At 47.9% G+C, this 17,114-nt stretch overlaps 2 pseudogenes across 2 annotated transcripts in view; both read right to left on the reverse strand.

Annotated features, from left to right (window-relative positions):
- Nucleotides 1–17,114, reverse strand: part of LOC309375234 (formyl peptide receptor 2 pseudogene) — a 112,083-nt pseudogene that overhangs the window by 61,277 nt on the left and 33,692 nt on the right. The window lies entirely within an intron of this gene.
- Nucleotides 2,522–16,776, reverse strand: LOC309375239 (chemerin-like receptor 1 pseudogene; annotated as a pseudogene). The gene is made up of 3 exons (XR_014173516.1): nt 16,702–16,776; nt 14,290–14,364; nt 2,522–6,072 (listed from the first exon to the last, which is right to left on the reverse strand). The product of XR_014173516.1 is annotated as a chemerin-like receptor 1 pseudogene (transcript).

A 17,114-nucleotide genomic window follows, 5' to 3' on the forward strand; every position in this document is an offset into this window, starting at 1 on the left:
TGCATTTGACTTTGTCACTGGGTGCTGTTTTCAGCACCGAGAGTTCAATCTGGGTGCTGGCCAGAGTGCATTGGGCAAGATTCTCTGGGTAGGTCCTTGCCAATGTCACAGATTTCCATTTTCTGTGGGCCCAATCCAGAGGGAAAGATGAGCAGAGGGTGCCACTCCTTTCTCGTTGTTCATGGCCTCACCAGGAGCAGGTGAGCATGCAAGTCACCAATGGAGGCTCGTTCATTAGGGCAAAGGATGTGCTGAACAACTAGCTTTTGCCTCCCCTTTGCCAACTCTCGCCTGCTTGCCTGCCTGCCTGCCTTGCTTAACAACTCACTCCAGGGGTGGCCCTGCCCCTTAGTTTTCTCCTCCCGAGTGCTGTCCTTGCAGAACTCAGCAGCCAGGAGGAGGAATGAACTCTGGGACACTTGCTGAGAAAGCAGCAAAGTCTACAGTGTGGGCTGAGCCTTGCGACTCTTCAGACTTCCAGCTACATCTCTTGATCTCTTTGCCGCTGCCACAAACCCTGAAAGAGACAAGGCACACTTGACGCACGATGCCACAAATTGCTGCCTGCTTAAAAGCCCATGTGGAGGAAAAAAGGAGAGCAAAAGCTGCTTCTATCCTTGCTTGATAGAGCCCTCGTAAGTAGTGTTCCTTCATACACACTCGCAAGTGATTGCATAAGGGGTGATGGGAGTTGTGAGGGGAAGCAGGAGGGGAAAAACCTCGTTTCTGGAGGGGGGTATCAGAGCAGGCCCAACAGGAATGGCCCTACCATTGGGCAGAGTGAGGCAGCTGCCCTGGTTGGCAGTGGCCGTGAAGCTAACCTGCTGTATCCGGCAGCGGTGGAGGCTGCAGTTCCTCTCATAGCTAGTATTTCAGTTCTCAGCTGCCACTTGGGTTGAGTTCTGTTCATTGGAACGGTCAGTGCAAAGTCATCTTGTCCTTGGCAAAAGGCAGCAAAACGTCTTGAGCATCGCATGAGTCAGGCATCAGAGACGGCAGGCACAGTGTCGACAGCAATGAGGTGGGCAGTGTTTCCTGTTACGGGTACGCAAAAGTCATTTCTTTTCATCTCTGTAAACATCGGTTTTGATGAGCGGGAGCCTCAAACAATCCCACAGAGATCTTGATTGGTAATCAAAATGTGCAGATGCAAGCTGAAGAGAAGTCGCGGGGGGAACGGTGTATAGAAAGGGAAATTATACTTCTCTTGAAACAGGGTTTGCAAAGGCCACCAGCGATGTCAAGTGACTGAAAGAGCATTTTGAACATTCTCCCATGTTGCGTGTAGGGTTGCCACCTTTATTCTGGCAAAATACAGGACGGGGTGGGGGGGGGGTTGGAGGGAATCCCCCCCCAAAGCTGGTGCTGAAGTGTCTTCAAAGCAATCCATTACAATCTATTTCAACCTAACAGGATGGCCTCTCTGGAATTTTTTGCACATACATACAAATGAATTTGCAAATCTGTCTGTGCTTGGCTATACAGAGCTTAAATACATGTCCTTTCACACACACCTTTCAAACATGTGTTTAGAGCGGATCTCTTAACTTGGCACAGATTGAGAGAGAACACCTGAAATACAGGACAAAAGTGTATCAATACAGGACGTAGCGTTTCACATTGAAATACGGGACAATCCTGTATTTATGCTGGTCAGGTGGCAACCCTAGCTGCAGGTGTTCAGTGCATCCGGACAGCAGTTTCTTCTGTAAATATCAAGTTTCTAGCCCTCATTGTTGCAAGCAAAACAAAAACAAACAAAATGCAATCTGGGGATGTTAAAAAGCTGAGAAATTGAGGTTGCTGGTGTTTCAGGGAATCCAGTTCCTCGTGACCCATCACCTCTTGGTGAGAAAATCCTGTTCACACTTAATTGCCTTCCTCAATCCAGCTGCAGTAGATGTTCTCTCTACACCAGGGGTGGGAAGCTGGTGATGGTCCTGATGTTGCTGTGCCGCAGTTCCAATTATCTCTGAACATCAGGCATACTGAGTGGGGCTGATGGACTGCAATGTCATCTTGAGGTCCAATGGTAGTAATTAATAATAATAATAATAATAATAATAATAATAATAATAATAATAATAGTTCTCCCTGTCTGCTCTACACACACACACACCCAACACTCCCTTATCTTTCAGTCAGCAGCTGGGTTAGGATGAAACAGTCCCCCATTTTTGCATTCCCCCTCAATAAAAAACATTTGCAATGATCAGATAATTTGCTGGACCACGAGTTAGCTCAGCTGGTTAGAGTGTGGTGCTAATAAGGCCAAGATAAGGGTTCAGTCCCCTTACGGGCCACCTGCATATTCGTGCATTGTAGGGGGTTGGACTACAAGATGCTTGGGTTCCCTTCCAGCTGCATTTCTATGATTCTATGAAATGCCCCTGGCGATTATAAAGAGACACAAGTAGACCAAATTTGAAAAAATGAGGAATTGGCTCAAAAATCATCAAATGCACTTTGTGTATGAGAAAAGAAAAGAAATAACCTAAAACCACACAAAAAAAGCAGGTGCTGGTGCTGAATCAGTTAAGACAGACTTAAAAGCATTTTGAGTTAAAAGCATTCAGAGATAGACTGTGGCTCAGGACTGAAGCAGCTGCCCTGAATGCAGCAGCTCTCAGGTTCAGTCCCTGGGATCTCTACATAGGGTTGAGAGAGACTCCCTTTCTGAAACCCTGGAGAGCTGCTGCCAGTCAGTGCAGGCAGTAGCGAGTTGGATGGGCCAATAGTCTGACACAGTGTAAGGCAGCTCCGTACATTCCATGCGAGTGATTAAAAAGCACCCCCCACCCCAACTTATTGGTACACCATTAAGAAAAAAAAACTCTTTACGAAACACCTATAAAAACTGTAGATTGCATGCACTATTTTAGAAGAGGCACACACAAGAAGAGGGGGAGTTAGGCAAGACAACTCCCTGCTGAATTATAGTTCTGTGTTATTTAGTGGGTAGTAGCAATTTTGTATTCTTCGCCTCCAGCCTCCATCTTTGGCTGGCCATGGTCTGAAAGTGGGGCCCAACTTCACCACAAAGCAGCGACATGGCAGGTTTCCACACTACAAAAAGCTGCTCTGACACCCTGTAAACTAAATGTTCTCAAGTTGTGGATCATGAACCATTGGTGGTCCATCACCTCCATCCAAGTAGTACATGGGAAAGTTGCAAAAGGGTCAAGAAGATGTACATACAGTACTTCATTTTTCCAGGGATGGCAATAGAGGCTATTTTGAGCAGCATCTTCAAGAAAAAATGCAGAAGCAGGCAGATTGCTGAATAGGATCCGAGGGTAAAGCTGGCAAATGTCACACCCAACTTCGCAGAACTTTGCTCACTAAAACAGAGACAGCCGTTGCATTAGAGAGGCAAGGACGTAGTTCCTGATCTGGTTGCCTTCCAGATGATGCTGTCCCTGCAGCTTCCATTGCCCCATGTTGGCAGGTTCTGATGTAAATCGGAGTCATAATGATATCTGGAGGGCACCAGGTTGGGGAACGCTGCCCTGGATTAAGTCCAATTGATCACAGTAGGACTTAAATCTCAGTAGATATGGATCAGGGCATACCAAGGGGTTGGTAAGGACACAGGCCCGGGGCAGGGCACAAGAATCATGCCTTGCCACTCTGGCTCAGAGAGGGTGAGTCCACCTGCCCATCTATGTGCTCTCCAGGCTTCTCATCTGCTTCTCTGGGTGGCCAGGCAAGGCACATAGGCTCATCTGGGTGCCTTGGTGGAGGACTTTGGCTGCTGGCATGGGCCATCACAGAGCAGACCTGACCCCAACGGCCATGGAGGAATTCACTGGTGGAGCGAGCAAGCGTTTTGAGTTTCTGGCTCATGGTCTCTCCCAGTTTTAGAGGTGCCAATACAGCTCCTTGCCAAGGGTACAAGGGACGAGGGGATGGGCACCAATGTAGCTCCTTGCCAAGAGAACGTAGGTACACCTCTAGGCAGGATTACACAGGACACTGGTGATCAGGATTAAGAGGCATCAAGGAGGGCTGCGAAGCCCCAGGTTGGCAGAGTTGTGTGCATTTAGCAACGCTGACAACACAAGGGCGGAGTAGAATGTCTTACCTTGTGTCAGGGACTAGCTGGACAGGGAGGGGTGGTGGGAGGCACCAGCTGGGGAACCTCCAAGGGAAGCCCCAGAGGAAGAAGGCTCAGTTGGTGGTGGGACACTAAAGAGAGGTCAGCAGGAGAGGCAGGGCTGGATGCTGAAGGGACAATGGAGTTTAGTGAGCAGGGAGAGTCGGTGACAGGAAGCAGTTCAGACTCCAAGGCTGAAGCAGAGGAGGGAGGGTCAAGAAGCTGCTGAAGAATCCAGAGAGTCTGCTTCTCCTACTGTGACAAGCTCTCTTTCCCCCTGGTCTCCAAGAACACACAGAATAAAGAGATTAAAGAGGGCAGAGACCAGAGGTGCACAGACACAGTTTGAGACTGCTTGGAAAACATCTGGGAGAGGAGGAGCCCTAGAAAGGGTGGGAGACAGGGACCTTCAGTCCTGGCAACTGCTCCACAGAGGCAAGACCTGCTGGGAAGGGTTGCTGAGTTGTCTGCCATTTCCTTGAATAAAGAGTTGACTTTACTGGCAACAGAGCCTTGTGAATTTCATGCTGACCTGTACCTGACTTCAGCCCTGACACCTTGTGAGTCTCAGCCTTATTTTTAAAATGTCCAGTTTCTAGCCCTTGTGATTGCAAAAAAAAGGCTTGAAGATCAATGGGCAATATCTAGGGAAATCTCAGGATTCAAGAAAGGGAAGCCTGAGCAGGATTTCTAATTGTCAGAGGTGAGCTTTCAGTACCTAATTCCTTGTCCCTCCTTATAACGAGCAGGAATAGGATAATTCTCATATCTTTTTAACCTTGAAAAGACGTATGTCAGTTTTGCAGAATTGAATATAGGCTGCAGAATGTCACTGCATGGGACCTTGCTGCAGAATGTTGTTGTATCTAAATGCACAGTATACACAGGTCTGTGTTTAGAGATCCTCTCCTCTCCAGCTGCACAGTCAATGGAGCACTGTGATGAGATACGGTGACTTTAAAAAGAAGAGTGCCTTCTCTGGTTTCTGCAACACTGGCAGTTGCTTATCTCAAACACTGGTGGCCACTGGTGCCTCTTCAAAAGCTGTCTTGAAGACCTGCAGCAAGGACCTCCTCACTGCATCCTTGAACTCCTGCCCCACAAAGACATAGAGCAAGGGGTTGATGCAGCTGTTGAACAAGGCCAGACACTTGGAAAGAGGGATGGCCACCAGGTGCACGGCATCTGGAACAGCATCCATAGAGATCCTTGCCAGAGCCAGGGCATGGTAGGGCAGCCAGCAGAGGAAGAAGCAGAAGACCACCCTGGTAACCACCAAGAAGGGCTTGCTGGACTTGTTGAGCTTCTTCTTGTGCATGGTCACCACCAGGATGGTGTAGGAGATGGAGATGACCAGCAAGGGCAGTAGGAACTGGTAGAGAAAGATGCAGATGGTGAGGACTTCTGCTTCCTGCCAGTCCTGGAAGATGTCCAGGTTGTTGCAGGAGCTCCGGTTATTCTTCTCCACTGAGATCTCAGTGAAGAAGTAAGAGCTGGGGACGAAGAAGGTGAGGGAGATCATCCAGAGGAGCCCGCAAGTCCCCCATGTGAGGCGCGGGGTCCGATAGTTCTGGCACCAGACGGGGGCCACCACCAGCACACAGCGGTCCACGCTGATGGAGCTGAGTAACAGGACACCGCTGCACACGCTCAGCCCAAAAAGGCAGTTGGCCACCTTGCAGGCCACTGAGCCAAAGGGCCAGTGCAGGTCCAGGGCCAAGTTCAACACTGTGACGAAGATCAGGGAGGTGGAAGCCAAGTCGGCCAAGGCAAGGTTGAAGAACCAAATGGTGTTGGAGGTCCAGCGGAGCTTCCAGCCGGTGACCCACAACACTATCCCATTCCCAGTCACCCCAGCTAGGAAGATGAAGCTGAAGATCACTCCAGTGATGATCTTTACAGTGCTGCGCACAGTGGCTTCCTCCAGGACCAGAGAGGATGAGGAGACATTGCCTGCTGGGCTTGTTGACATCTCCCTGCCAAAGAGAGAAGGAGAGAAAACCCATTAATTATAATTTTTATATAGCGCCATCACTTATGTTGGGGTGGAGAGCACATTGGTTGGACTCCAACTCCCATCAGTCCTAGTCAGCGTGGCCAAAGGTCAGAGATGATGGGAGCTGGAGGGCCACAGGTATCCCATCCCTGTACTAGTGTATCATGGATGGCCAAACAGTCACAGGTGGAATAGGTCATGGGTTCCCGAATTGTGGTCCATGGACCACCAGTGGTCTAGCAGCTTCATTCAGGTTGTCCACAGTGTGTGGATTTGTAGTTGAAGAAAAGAGATGGTGCATTCCTTGCATTAATCATACACACTGGTTTTGATTGTATTTTTTATTGCTTCTTCCATTTCTTATGTTGTATTTTACTGCAATGCAATCTGAATTCTAGGGAATGCAATATTTAAGAAAGAAAAGAAGCAACAGTAATGCAATTTAGAATCATGCAGCATCTAGCACACTACAATTGTTGCAAAAGGCAGAAATAGTGATCCACCAATACCCTCTGCAATTGTCAAGTGGTCTGTGGGGAAAGGAGGTTTGGAAACCACTGGAATAAGTTGTAGCGGTTTGAGGTTCCCCCTGGATCTATGGGCCCGGATGTGGCACTGAGTGGGGCGTGAGCTCGTCCCTTGCTTTCCTGCAGCACATAGTTAAAACTATGGAATGTGCAGAGATGGCCACCAGTTTGGATGATGTTAGAAGGGGATTAGACAAAATCACGGAGGGTACTAGCCATGGTGACTATGCTCTACCTCCACTGTCAAGTGTCAGCGTACTTATGAATGCCTGAAGCTGTGAATCACAGGTGAGCAGAGTGTTGATGCCCGCAGGTTCTGCTTGCAGTCTTCCTAAAAACATCTGGTTGGCCTCTGGGAGAATAGGAGGCTGGACCAGAGGGGCCTTTAGTCTAATCCAAGAAGGTTATTCTTAAGTTCCTGTGCTGAGTGCTCATTGCAAAGCCACATCAAGGCTAAGGGAGCTGTCCAGGGTTAGGTGCTGTAATTTTCACAATAACAGCACTTTCTCATACTCTGGACCTGGGGTACATGAGGTCCTTGGCCATCACTGCATGACCTAAATGATAAGCACTATCAACTTCATCATTATTTTGAGCAGGGATAAAAGGGCAACAAGGTGTGTTCTGCATCCTCACTGCAGCTTTTCAACCCCCCACCCTCCTCTTTCCGTTCACAGCCACTCTATCCAATGCAAGGGTCTGCAGCCCAAAGGGAAAACTCAGCCCTCCATGCACTCAGCCACTAAAATCTAGGTGGCTTGTAAGAGTAGAATAAGGAGGTATATGGGTGGGTGGTCCTTCTAGCTTTTCCTGTAGTATGAGTTGCATGGAAATGCAAACAATTAGACACAACACACCCATGCTCTCTTATCTTGTCTTGATCATATTCATATGGTGTGCACATGGAAAAACCCACAAGAGAATTAAGATTAACATTTTTGTTTGATCCACCATGCATTCAGCATATTGGTAATTAATTGAGGGATCTTATCTCTCTCCTCTCTTGTTTCCCTTTTGTAAATTTGTCCTTATGATTTGAAAACTTCAATAGTATAGACAGATATAGATATGGATATGGATATGGAAAAAAGAAGGCAGACTTGTAGGGGGTTGACTAAGGGCACACAGATTGGTGGGGCAGTGCCCAGTTCACCCTATTGGACTAAGCCACCTCTAGGATCTACAAGTGAAGGGGGGGGGGGAAAGGTTGCCTGACTGGTGGGGCCAGGATTTCTGGGTTTTCATCCAAAGGAGAACCCTGTACTCCCTTTTCAGTTCTGTTCCACCACTCCTTTCTCCCACCCACCCACCCACCACCCTTTGCAATTACTTTAAATATATATATATATCTCAGTAAGTGAAATTCTCAAGGGCAATCTCTGTTGCTCTGGTTACAGCACAACTTCTTTCTAGCTGGGAATATTACACAGAGCAGAGGGGAGGGAGGAGTGTGAGCTGGAGGGCAGCTTGGATGAATGAAGCACCGTTCAAAGCAGAAAGTTGCATAAGGGGTTGTAGAGATGTTCTGTTGCCAAGAGATGGGAAGAGGCAGAGCTGCCATGGTGGGAGTTGGTCAGTGATGACACGTGCCAAGCCCTCATGGGGGCAGTTCGCCTGCACCCAAACCCCACAGTGCCTCTCTCTCTAAATTCAACATTCATGTTGAAGGCAAACATGTAGGAATATGTTAATGATGTAGATCGGGGGAAAGGTACTGGTGGATCTAATCTATCCTTTCAGATTTGCAAGCACAAATGTAGAAAACCGTGAGAGCTTTTTTGAAATCATAGCACATTTTATTTATTTTTATTTTCTGCATTCACAACCCACCTTTCCTGTAAGGAACTCCAGGTGACATACATGGTTCTCTTCCTCCTCACAACAACCCTGTGAGGTGGGTAAGTTCCTGGCCCAAAATCCCCCAGTTTGCTTCCTGGCTGTGTGGAGATTTGAACCCTGGTCTTCCAGGTCCTAGTCCGACACTCTAACCACTGCACCACACTGAATTTTCAGCTTGTAACATTGTTACTAGCGTTCAGAGTTCAGTTGTGCAATGATAATGTTGATGGTGGCGGGGGTTTTAATATAAGACTATTCTTGAATCCAGAATTTTGGCATTTCAGATTTGGAGGAGAGAGGAAAAAACTGCTGGATTTCTATCGGATGAGAACTTAGGTTTTCGGCTCTGCTTCTTGCATCCCTGCTGGAGATCACCATCTGTATGCAATCTTGTTATGCAACACTCCTGCGGCTGTATAAATAACATAGCTATTGTTGCGTCTGGCCTGCTGGGGACGGCTGTAACCTAGAAGCTCTCTGCGTGTGGGTGGTACACATTGTGCAACCTTTCTCAAAACTCATTCCAGCTGCTGTTTAAATGCCCAGAGACATACAACCTGGAAACAGCAAAATAAAAAAGGTATGCAGGTAGCTGGGGGTTGCAGGACCACCGTTTTTACTAACCCCCTGCTCTTCTGCTGTTAACAGCAGCCCAGCACAGAAGTTAAGCAGGGGAAAATTCCACACTCTGTGTCAGGGAAAACTGTTCTCAACCGACTTTGTGTATTGAGTACAAAAAGCCAGGCCAGTGAAAAGAAAAGTCACCAGTCCGCAGGAGGTTTTGAAAACGGCACCTTTCCTCCGTTTCTTGATACATGAAAAAGCAACTGGACCATCGTTTTGCAGCAAAATGCCCATGTTTACATTTTGCACCCTATTACTTTAACATCGACTTCGTTGGGCTGGTCATGTTGTTCGGATGCCTGGAACAAGCACGAATTCAGGACGGAAGGGCAAAACGAGCTAAGAGGAAGGCACGTTGGGCAAATCCTCACCGTAATCAACTCCCGCCCAGAAACCTATGTCCCCACTGTGGAAGGATGTGCGGATCCAAAATTGGCCTCCACAGTCACTTAGAGACACACTGTTAAGACCTCAGGGAAGACACTCTTACTCAGCTACCAGTGATCATCGAAGAAGAAGAAGAAGAAGAAGAAGAAGAAGAAGAAGAAGAAGAAGAAGAAGAAGAAGAAGAAGAAGGAGAAGAAGAAGAAGTAGAAGTAGACGACTTTTGCAACTGGTTACCTTACCAGAATTGCACTGCATGCCATGATGTTGATGGGACTCTAGGCACAAGGGCAGGAAACCGCAGGCTGCCAGATATTGTTGGACTACAATACTGTCACGCGACAAATACATCATATTCATTTAGTAAGGCCTTTAATGTCATGGCACCGCTAATGTGGAGCTACTAAATTAGACAGGCACCTCCAATTCTGGTGTTTCACCCAGCGGTCTGACTGGATATAACGCACCTTCCTTCATCGTTTACAAAGGCAGCACAGAACAGAGTTAGCGGGGTGCATCTCTGTAGAGAACTAAGCAGGGGGAGATGACTGCGAAGATGCTGCTTTTGCGCCCCGCTAGTCCCTTCGTGTCAATAACTACGGCCGAATTTCCAGGGTCCCGTCCCGTCCCCCGACCCCCAGCTCTCTAGAAAGGGAAGCGAAACCCCAAGAGCACGTTTGCCCCTTCAGATGCGCGCCGCAATCCCTTTCTGCTCCAATATTTCCGGCACCACCTTAAAGGCCGGAATTCTTTACATTTCCATGGAGTGCGGAGAAAAGTCGGGGAAGTGACCAGGCCAGGCCACGGAGGGCTTGCAGCGCGAGCTGGAACTGTTCAAAGCGCAGTGTGCCTCTTCTTTTTAAAAAACGTCCTTATTTATTAAAGCTGGGAGGGAAATGGGATTTTTACTGGTGCATGGAGTCAGATGTTCAACCGGTGTGGTTTTTCTCAGCATTCCCTCCTCCATGGGGGGGGTGAGCTCGACCTGTTGAACTATGCTGCCTCTTATGTCTGGGTAGCTCAGTTGACTAGAGCGTGGTGCTGATAACGCCAAGGTTGCAGGTTCAATCCTCGTATGGGACAGCCGCTTACTATATTCCTGCATGGCAGGAGGTTGGACTAGATCCTTGGGGTATCTTCCAATTCTGATTCTATGTAGCCACCGGTGGTGGGTATGTGCGCCAATACCGGCGCTCGGTTGTCCAGGCAGCGGGCGGGGCGCGCCTCGCCCCTGCTATTCAGCCCGTTAGCTGCCTCCAAGCGGGCGTCTCCTTCTGCATGAGGCTCATCAATCAGCCTCCCCGCGACGGGGCGGGAGATCTGCAGGCAGGCTCGCCCGCTCCCATTCCTGCGCCCTCGTCCCCGGTGGCGACGGCGGGAGGTTTGCTAATAATGACGGATTAGGATGAGCCAGCCGGCCCCGCGGGCCGCTTTGGGACACCGGAGCCGTCGGGGGAGCGCAGGGCCACGTGCTCCGGAGCCGCCAAGGCCCATTAGGCGCGCTAATTGATGCGCGCCCAGCTGCTTCAACGCACGCACAGCTAACAAACGCCAGGCGCGCCGCCGGCAAGCTGTTAATTCATTAAGCGCTTTCTCTCCAGACAAGGCGGAGGAAAGAGTTGGCCGCGGAGTAAAAGGTTTAATCGAGGCTTAAGAACACAGCGCGACGCCCTCCGATTTATTAACTCCCGCTCTGACCACTGGACGCCACTCCCGTCGCCTTGGTGAGAAGACGACGAAGGGATCTCGATCCTTCGGACTTTTCGTCTTAAAGCCGTATCCCTACCTCCGCCTTCCCTTTTGTAAGAAGGGTATCCGCTCCAATATCTATTGCCTAATAAAATCTAATTATGTTATTGCACTGATCAGTGTTGCTGGGCAGAAAACTCTTGCGCTGCTTAATTTTTCTGCGGGAAAGAAAATTCCCTTTTATAAGTTCATTAGTAACCATGAGTGGGTGCCAGCTGTGAGTACAATATTAGGCAAGCTTTGTACTTTCAAAGTGTTTAGCCTAAATACAAGTAAAATAAACCTTGTTAAATTAGATTACTCTCTAGGGCAGGTAGCCAGGATAGTACTCTCCAGATTTCACCCCCGTCAGCCCCAACCAGCAAGTGTCAGAAAATTATGGGAGTTCAATACATAAGCAGAAGTAGTAAATATTTAAAGAACCAGAAGGGGAAGTTGAAGGAAGTCACGGGGGTTTTTTTTTTCATTTTCTTTTATATGACAAATGTTATATTGTGTTGTTTGATTCAATATAAAACTGTAAAAAAACCATAAAATCTTCCAAAAAAAAAAAAAAAGGAAAAGAAATTATGGGAATTCAACATCATCTGGAGGGTCCACGTTGGCTAACCTTGTTTTAGGGCATCCCCCCACCCCCAATGCAAACTGGTTTGTTTCTGATTTGTTACACTATGGAAATTATCCTAATTTGCATGACATTATTATCTGGGCATTTTCCCAGTTCAAAATTTTCCTGAAAACCCATATTGCTGACATTTATATCCCTCCTTTTTTCCAAGGTGCCCAATTCAAGGTGGTTATATTGATATACAAAGCATGCCCATGCAAGTAGATAAATAGGTACTGCTGTGGCAGGAAGGTAAATGGTGTTTCCTTGTGCTCTGCTTTCCATCACAGGGTTCTGTTGTGCCAGAACCGGTTTAGTCATGCTGGCCACATGACCCAGAAAGCTGTCTGTGGACAAACACTGGCTCCCTTGGCCTGAAAGCGAGACAAGTGCCGTAACCCCATAGTCGCCTTTGACTGGACTTAACCATCCAGGGGCCCTTTACCTTACCTTACCTTACCTTACCTTACCTTACCTTACCTTACCTTACCTACAAAGCCGCAAAACAGCTTGTGTCCCAAACAACTGAAGGAGTGCCTCTGCACATACAGAGCTGACCAAATGTTAATGTGAGTGGGGGAGACTCTTGCTGATGGTACCACAATCTTTTGGGATCCCAGGGACAGTGGTGCACAGGAGAGCCTTCTCTGTGGTGGCCCCTTGCAATGGAACTCCCTCACTTCAGCGAGCCACTTGGCACTTTCATTGTACTCAGTTTCATCTTGTCCTCTGCTTTCATTGTAGGACTCAGTTTCATCTTGTCCTCTGCTTTCACCCCCAGGGAAAACCACTCTTTAGTGCTCAATTGGAGCAAACAACAGTTCGAGTTTTCTCCGTATTGACATTTGTTCTGATTTAGCGCTAAAGAGTTGGTTTTCCCCAGGAAAGGAGTGGTGCGAGGGGAAAGCCACTCTGACATCTGCCTAGAGTGGAAAACTACTTAGATCTGTGCTTCCCCTCCACTTCTGCACTCTAGTAATTTCTGTCTTGTTTTAATTACAGTTCCAAGTGACGTTTTAGTGATATACAATGTTTGAGGCAGGGCTTTTTTTCAGCCAGAACTCAGTTCCAGAACCTCAGGTGGGCACCACTGCCATTATAAGAGAACAAGGAAGGCATTCATGGTGAGATTCCTGCATTGCAGGGGCTGGACTAGATGATCCTTGGGGTCCCAACTCTACAATTCTATGATTCTCTCTCCATTTACGCTGCCTCAAGTAGCAGCATACTAAACAGAGCAGACGCTGCTTCACATACTGTAGAATTCCTATACGGAGAGCAATTTACCTGCAGGGAACAGAATTAACCCCCCAGGTGTGAGAGTCCCTCTCCCCTACACACCCACCCACACCCACATACCAGACAGTTTCACTGCGTGAAAATGCTTTCCGGGCAGAAATTTTGTGACCTGTGAAGTTGCTCTTTAGAACAAGCATTGTAGGGTCCCAAGATCTAGGGAAGAATTGTGGCCTCTTTGCCTTTGGGTTTCCTTAAAGAAATGAAAGGAGAGAGTGGATCCTCCATATTCAGAATCAGTGTACCCTTGTGGGATGCTAGGTGGGAACAAAGAACAAGGGGTTCCAATCACTTTCTTGCCTTGGTTGTGAGTTTCTCAAAGACATTTGACTAGTCGCTGTTGAAGGCAAAGCACCAGGCAGCATGGACTTTAAGTCACATCTAATAAGATGATTTATATAGAGTTCCTTTCGGCAGCAATCACATACTCATTTACCTGGGAATAGGTCCCACTGAACTTACTTCTGAGTAGACATGTATAGGGATTAACAACCCAAACACTTATGTCCGCCTCTGCCTCAGTTTCCCCATCTATGAAATGGTCCTATTACCATCTGTTATCTGTGGCCACGTTACAGCACCAGATTTCTAACTCCCCAAAGCACCTCCAAAAGGGGGGGGGAATACACCTGCGTGTTAAAAGGATGCATCTTATATATCCTTTTCTAGCACAGGGGAGTGTGTGCATGATCATGTATGGAGGGGGAAAAGAAGGAAGACCGAACAGTGTTCCTACCCACTTTTTAATTTGGACCTAAATCCATTGAAAGAGATGGTTTTACAAAGTTGGATCTCTCCCCAGTTACGGTTTTAAAAAGGTAATTACCTGTACTCTTGTAATAATTCGGTGGATAGGGCTTTAGAAAGGCTTTTGTCGTCAGGTTGTTAATTATTATCCATCGTTAGAAACAGGTGGTTTTACAAAGTTCTGTACCTCCTTACGCATGAAAAAGGCGATTATTATTATTATAATGACAAGTTCGTTGGAGATAGTCTTGGAAAGGCTTTTGCTGTTACACTGGTTAGTCATGTCTGCTCACTTCAGTGGGTCTACTCTGAGTAAGACTAGCATGGAATACAACCCATTATCTCTCCATCACCATCCTAAGGAGCTGGTGTACAAGAGGGAAAGGAGGAGGAGAAAAACCCCTTTGGGATCAAGCTGTCTTACCTTGCTTCAGGTGTGGTCAGTCTCTTCAACAGGTTAGAAAAGTAGTGAGTTCTGGCCGCCGCCTCCTCTGTCCATCTGCTGGCAGAAGGCGTGGGTGATTTTCTGCTAGCTCCAGAAGAGTGGAAGATGCTTTGATCCCGACCCAGTAGGATGACCTGAGCCCAGTGCTGTGGGCAATGAAGCTAATGCTCCGTCTATTACAGAAAAGCCCCCAAGTACTGAGTGTCAGAGAAGCGGATTAGCTGTTCCCTGCAAGGTGATGCGGGGCTCGCTGGCATATCTTTGTCTTCCTGTGCGTGAGGGAGATGTGGAGCGTGTGAGACAGGGGGAGAGAGCACGAGAGCAAGTGCTGAAGCTGGAAGGAGCAAGCCGGTCTATAAGGTAGCAAGGAACTCAGCTGCCCAATAGAATTGATGCAATAGGGAGCGGGGGTGTCTCCCTCACAGACAATGGATGGGTTAATGCAGTCTCCCCCAATGCAATGTTTTGGACTACAACTCCTGTCTTCTGCAGCCAGCATGGGCAATGGTCAAGGGTGATGGTTCCTGCCTCAAAAATCTGGAGGGCCCCATGTTCAAAGGAAAGAAGAAAAACTGTGCTAGTGCAACCCCCCCCCCCTTTCCAGCTCTTACTCTGCCTTTTCCTCTCCTTCAGCTGCACCATGGTGATGAACAACCCTGGACTTAAAAGAAGGATGCAACAAAGGTGACAGTTCAGGCATTAGCTTGCTTTCTGATAATCTGAGTGATAGTTGTTGTCAGTGGCATCGCAAGGGGGGCAGGCAGTGCGCCCTGGGTGTCGTGTCTGGAGGGGTGACAAAAAGGCACCCCACGGGGTGCTTGCCCCACCACCCCTGGGCACGGCAGCGGGAGCAGCCATCGTGCCCCTGCAGCCACATGTGGAGGATCCTCGTTCGTGGCTGCAGTCACGAGAAGAGGATCCGCCCCCATCCATACAGCATTTGAGGGGCACCAGCAGCAAACCGCTATGTACAACGCATGCACGGTGCTGCACACATGTGCTGTACATAGCAGTTTGCCCCCGGAGCCGCCCGAATGCTGTGCAGACGGTGCAGGATCCCTCGGTTGCCGCTGCAGCTGCAAGCCGCTACATACAGTGCATGCGTGCGACAGCAAGGAGAAGAACAAAGGACAATAGTCCCACTTCACGGAACACAGTAACACAAAACATTCTGCTTCCGACACTTCCCACTCTGTGGAGTCAAAACATATACTATCATGTGAAAGACAACAATCCCATGACTGCAATCATGGAGCAGGAATTCTAACAGGCGCAAAGTGTGCGCAGCCAGCAGTTTGCCCCGCCCTGGGTGTCAGTTAGCCTTCGTTTGCCCCTGGTCGTTGTTGTTGTTGTTTTTGAAGGCATGCAGGGGAGGTGACGATAAAGATAACAACATGTCATTATCTTGCAGCTGGAGGACACAACCCTGTTGACAATTTTATAACCTCCCTTTCGCAAACAAACCACTTACAACAGGCATAGGCCAAACTCGGCCCTGCAGATGTTTTGGGACTACAACTCCCATCATCCCTAGCTAACAGGACCAGTGGTCAGGGATAATAGGAGTTGTAGTCCCAAAACATCTGGACGGCCAAGTTTGCCTATGCCTGACTTACAATATGAAACCACACCGAAATGCAGACAGAAAAGAAATGATAAGATGATATCCTGGATAGCTCAGTTGGCGAGAGTGCAGAGCTGATAATGTCAAGGTTGCAGGTTCAGTCCCCATATGGGACAGCTACATTGCAGGGGGCTGGGCTAGATGACCCTGAGGGTCCCTTCCAACTCTACAATTCTATGATATGGGGCAAATCACACTTTTACAAGATTGTTGTCAGGGCCAGTGGGCTAACTCAGTCCAGTATACCTGAAAGGGTGTCTCCACCCCCCATCGTTCAGCCCGGACACTGGTCCAGCACCGAGGGCCTTCTGGAGGTTCCTTCACTGTAAGAAGCAAAGTTACAGGGAACCAGGCAGAGGGCCTTCTCGATAGTGGCGCCCGCCCTGTGGAACGCCCACCCATCAGATGTCAAGGTAATAAACTACTATCTGACTTTTAGAAGACATCTGAAAGCAGCCCTTTTTAGGGAAGTTTTTAATGTTTGATCTTTTGTTGTGTTTTTAGTATTCTGTTGGTTGCCACCCAGAGTGGTTGAGGAAACCCAGGCAGATGGGTGGGCTATAAAGAAATTATTTTTTATTATTATTATTATTATTATTATTATTATTATTATTTATTACAAATTGCATGAAGAAATTGAAAAAATGAATCATCGTGGTACCAAAATACTTTTTCTTGGCTACAATAGACTAACACAGCCTCTCCTTTGAGCTGCACTGACTTCAGAATAATCAAAAGTTGCCTGGAGGGTTCTATGTAAAACTTACCTTTTTGCCTTAAGAGGAGTCCTGGGCCTTTAACAACCACTCAGCAGGCAGAAGTTCAACAGGTACAGCTTTTCCTGCTGTGGATGGAATTTTAGTGCTGGAGAAAGTTTCGGTTCTTGAAATTCTGGCTGCTTTTGAATGCTCAAGAGTTTACATGGAGGGGGGGGGAATGGCAACACCCACTTCCCACATAAACATTTTGCACAAACCACTTCCTGCCATTTCTTCCTTGCTCCTGTATTACCATCCTTGGGGTGTTAATAGTTTTCTTCTGACAGATCATGGTCTACAACAGGAAACAGAGGCAGCCCTCTTTGAGAAAAGGGATGGCCTGTAAGAAAGGAGGACTGTTGTCTTTTCCCCTCACAAAAGCAACTTGCTCTTTTAACGGATGCCTGGACAGGAATGATCTA

This window comes from Podarcis melisellensis (assembly GCF_964234715.1).
Source record: "Podarcis melisellensis genome assembly, chromosome: 8".
Classification (NCBI taxonomy): domain Eukaryota; kingdom Metazoa; phylum Chordata; class Lepidosauria; order Squamata; family Lacertidae; genus Podarcis; species Podarcis melisellensis.